This window comes from Hyperoodon ampullatus, assembly GCF_949752795.1.
Source record: "Hyperoodon ampullatus genome assembly, chromosome: 4".
NCBI lineage: Eukaryota > Metazoa > Chordata > Mammalia > Artiodactyla > Ziphiidae > Hyperoodon > Hyperoodon ampullatus.
This window is the reverse complement of record NC_136917.1, coordinates 91,879,904-91,884,357: the sequence shown is the minus strand read 5'-3', so window position 1 is coordinate 91,884,357 and position 4,454 is coordinate 91,879,904. Positions and strand designations below refer to the sequence as shown.

The 4,454-nt window shown below is 41.3% G+C and overlaps 1 pseudogene across 1 annotated transcript; it reads right to left on the bottom strand.

Moving 5' to 3' along the window:
- Positions 1 to 2,220: 2,220 nt before the first annotated feature.
- On the bottom strand, positions 2,221 to 3,681 carry LOC307051486 (vasculin-like protein 1; annotated as a pseudogene). The gene has a single exon. The product of its transcript is annotated as a vasculin-like protein 1 (transcript).
- Between the last annotated feature and the right edge of the window lie 773 nt (positions 3,682 to 4,454).

The window sequence follows — 4,454 nt, the reverse complement described above, 5'->3', positions numbered from 1 at the left end:
TCCACACACTCATACTTGGTATAAATTAGCTTTCAACAGTAATGTTTATAGTAAGAAAATGGAGAAAACAATGGCTTTTCGATTGACTTTTTTTTTTTTAACGTATGTAGTTTATTTTGCAAGTTGGTATTTAAAAGTAAAACATATTTGGTAACAATTAGTTGAAGAAAAATATAGCTAAAATATAGGGCCGTAAAGAAAAATTATAGGTGTGTTCTCTAATCTTCAGTATATCATAGTATAAACATTTGTCAAAAAACACCATTGAGGGCACAGTGATTCTTGAGTGGTCTGGGTTGCTATCTAAGAGTCCAGAAATGGGATGTATTAGCTTCTTTGACTCTTGCTTGCACTTTTCTTACAGGACCAGGGTCATCTAAGAAATTAACAATCAGCAAATTATATGATATTTCAGCAAGTAGCTAACTCATAAATTTAGAGGTTGCCACTTAAGTGGACAGTGAATGTAAATGGATTATTTTATGGAGACTTTGAGGACTCTAATAACTTTCTGTAAAGATTCATTGATATATTAAGAGAGCTTTTGAACAGCTGGTTTATTTACTGCATGCTTTTTAACCTCTGCACCATGGGCATTAAAAGAAAATGCCTTGAGGATTTCCCTGGTGGCACAGTGGTTAAGAATCCACCTGCCAATGCAGGGGACACGGGTTCGAGCCCTGGTCTGGGAAGATCCCACATGCCGCAGAGCAACTAAGCCCGTGCACCACAACTACTGAGCCTGTGCTCTAGAGCCCGCGAGCCACAACCACTGAAGCCCATGTGCCTAGAGACTGTGCTCTGCAACAAGAGAAGGCACTGCAATGAGAAGGCTTCACACTGCAATGATGAGTAGCCCCCGCTCGATGCAACTAGAGAAAGCCCGCATGCAGCAATGAAGACCCAACACAGCCATAAATAAGTAAATAAAACAAATTTATTGAAAAAAAAATGCCTTGAGTGCTAACTAAATCTAGAAGTGGCTGTGTTGAGTATAGTATGGATAAAAAAGTTGGATTGGCTGAGAAACATATAAAAATATTAAAGGGAAATATTTTTATATCCATTGGGCTCTGCTGGTTGCAGATTGGTTCAAAGCAGATCTCAGCAGTTTATAAGGTAGTACTGACTAGTTTCATGTTCACCCCCAGCCCTGAAATTGCTGTCTCTTCTATGCGCTTTGCTTTTTTTTTCCCTCCCTAAACACCCTTTACCCATTTTACTCTGTATTACAGTTAGTGGTGTATGCATAGGCTTTTAAGCTCTGTATCTTGCATATCTTATTCAACTTCCAAGATAGTGCCTTACTGGTAGTAGCTTTTCAATTAATGCTTTCTGAATTAAGTCTTGAGAGCTGCTTAGTCTGAATCAGGAAATGAGCAGACTGCCAAGAGCCTGAGATGCCATTCCATTTTTACCACTTGCTATCTGAGTGGCCTTGGAAAAGTTGCTCAGTGTCTTTTTTTTTTTTTTTACTGATGCAAAATATTTATTCCAAGTTAGTTATTTTATGCAGTAGTTTTCCCCCTCAACAGACTTGTGATAACCACATCTTTTAAATCTGTAAATAATGTTATCAAAATAATCTTAATTTTTGAAATCTCACAAAAATGTATATTTTACAATCCACCCTGAATATCAAGGCTGCAAGAATAACACAACATTTCCTATATCCAAATATTTTACAGCTGTACCCAGAAAGAAAAAAAAAAAGTGAAAAAACCATATATGCTGGGTTAAGGGCTAATGTTACCCAAGCAGCCAGAAATAAAATAAAATATCCAAATTATTAGCATTAATTTAATACAATTATAACTTCAATAGTCACTTTGTCATTGACAATGATTGCTTGAGCACAGGGGTGAGTGCCCCAAGGGCTGGTAGTAGAAGCTGCTGCTGCAGACCAGTGTCTCCTCCTCTCTGCCCTGCCAGCTCCCACCTGTGCATCGCCCCATATATACTGTGTGTATGTGTATGTGTTTTAAAAATCTTTCCCACCACACGAAGTTCTATTAAGCAGATAACAGGGAAGAACAACAACAAAAGCTAAACAAGCCAATCGCTCGCTGTCTCTTTGGGATAATGATTATTTCCCTTGTGCATGAAGTATTCAACAACAACATAAGAAAAGGAAAAGGAAAAGAAAGATTTCTTCTGTATAACCCCTAAACACACAAGTTGAGTTTACTGGGTCAGATTTAACAGTAAGCATTTATATGCCTACTTCCAGGCATCGTCATCAGATGTTTCACTGCTACTTGTTTCCGTGTCTGAGTCCTCAAACTCTGCTTTATAAGTGTTTCTCAAAGGGGAGAATAGGCTAGAACTTCGGCTCTGCAAGAAGCCATTCTTCCCAAAGCCATTTCTTCTCAGCTCCTCTGTCTTCATGTGGAACTCTTTGAGCTCCTGCTCTGTGAGGGGAAGGCAATTCTCATCATTTTCAGGATACTCCTGCCATCCCATTGCTTTCAATAACCTATGCTTTGCTTCCAAAGAGTGAGAGAGGACCTCCCCTTCGTCTTCTACGGGGAGAGCAAGACCATTCTGATGACAGCCTTCTTCTCCATTTTCTTTTGGTTCAGGTGTGCTGTTGTCCTCTGAATCCTCCAGCTTCTCACAGTCTCTGCTCTTTGAGAAGTCTCCATTCCGGTCATCCTTCAGAGTCTTCAGGAACTCGCTCTTCCTGTCAGTAGTTCAGCGGGTCAACTTGGTCAGACGAGAGGAGCTGATCTCAATTGGAGGAGTGGTGCTGGCGGGGCTCTCTTTGGGAGAGCTTAAAACTATACCACCAGCCAGTACTACTGGTTTGGTAACAGAGATTGGACTGGTAAAAGCAGACTCCCGGCTAGAAGAAAGGGATCCTGATTTGTGTTCCATTCTGTTAGCTTTCCACGCACTGGGCTTGGATGGAGGTGGTACAGGCTTAGGAACCAGGTTCTTATAGACACTTGGAACCATGGTTGACAATTTGTTTCTGTTTGCATGGTGAGATCCTGGTGAGGTGAATGCAGCAGAGAAGGCAGCAGCAGGATCTTCTTTGGAAACTTTTTTGATGACTAGCATTTTGGAGGGCTGCTTGGCACTAGGTGGGTTTTCCCACACTCCAGAAGGGGTCCCAATAGGTCTGCATGGCTGATTCTGTTTGCCAGCTTCTGGATTCAAAGAAGGAAAGTCATCTTCTTCAAACTGCAACTTTTCTACCTTATCATCTTTCTTCTCTTCCCTAATCTCTGTAGGTGGCTTTTCCTGAAAGGCACAGCCTTTCCGGGAGTGGAAGCTGCCATTCCAGTGGCGATGGTTCCCTGTGCCACCCCCACTATGCTGGCTCATGCCATCGTGACCTCGGGAAGAGCCGTGCCAACCAGACAGGTTCCCTGTGATTCCAGCATATGCTCCCTTAGAGACACCAGAGTCCATGGAATCGTGCCGGAACAGGGAGGGCTGGTGCCAGGAATCTCCTGTCATTCGTAGAGGTCCATTGTTAAAAAAGCCATCAGAGGAATTATGTCGACGACGGCTTACTCCAAATCTACCATCTCCTCGGGGTAGGTGCTCTCCGTGTTTTTCGAAGGTGGCTGTAGGTGACTTAGCTGACTGTGGTGTTGAGAAATTTAGCCAAGCAGGAACAAAGTCATGCTGCGCCATTTAGGTCCAGTGTCTCTTTTCAACAAGGTGAGGCATCCAACCTCATGGCCAGGATCCCAGAGCGTAACCTCTGCGGTCCTGTCTCCTGAACTCCTTGAGTCTGCCGGCTGGATTTCCACGAGGTTCTCTTGTTAAAAGGGTACTTAAAATTAGGCTGGCCGGCAGCACACCTTATGATGAAGCACAAAGAAGCCAGGCTCTGTGTGGATCAACTTCTCAGTCCCCTCAATTGCTCATCTTAAACTATCTAGATCCTGACTCGTTAAAAGGGGAAAGGTGCTCAGTGTCTTTAAGGCTTAGTTTCTCCACCTGTAAATTGGGGTAATAATAGTACCTGTCTCTTAGAGTTGCTGGGAATAATGCCTGTAGCCAAATACAGGAAGGGAGTCAGTACATTTTAGATATTTAATTTTGGTGATGGTATCCCAGTACGTTTTTCAGAGATGACTTAAAAGGATTATAGATTGCAGTTGTGGGAAGAAAACTACTGAAATCCAGTACTACTGAAAACTACTGAAAATCCTATTTTCATCTTGTTTCTACTGGTATTTATATAATCTTAGCCTGACCAAGAAATTTCCTGAGCTTGTTTCCTCATTTATAAATATGAAGGTGTTTGGATATGATGTCTCTAAAATTCCTTCCATTAAAAAAATTTTATGACTGTTATTGTTTGTTCTTAATGGGAGGATAATGTAAAAACACAAGTTAATATATGAACATTTAGGGGGGTATTGAATAATCTATCTATGTTAGATTGTACTTGATTAAAAGTTGAAAAATATTAAGGTTTTATTGAGACCACTATA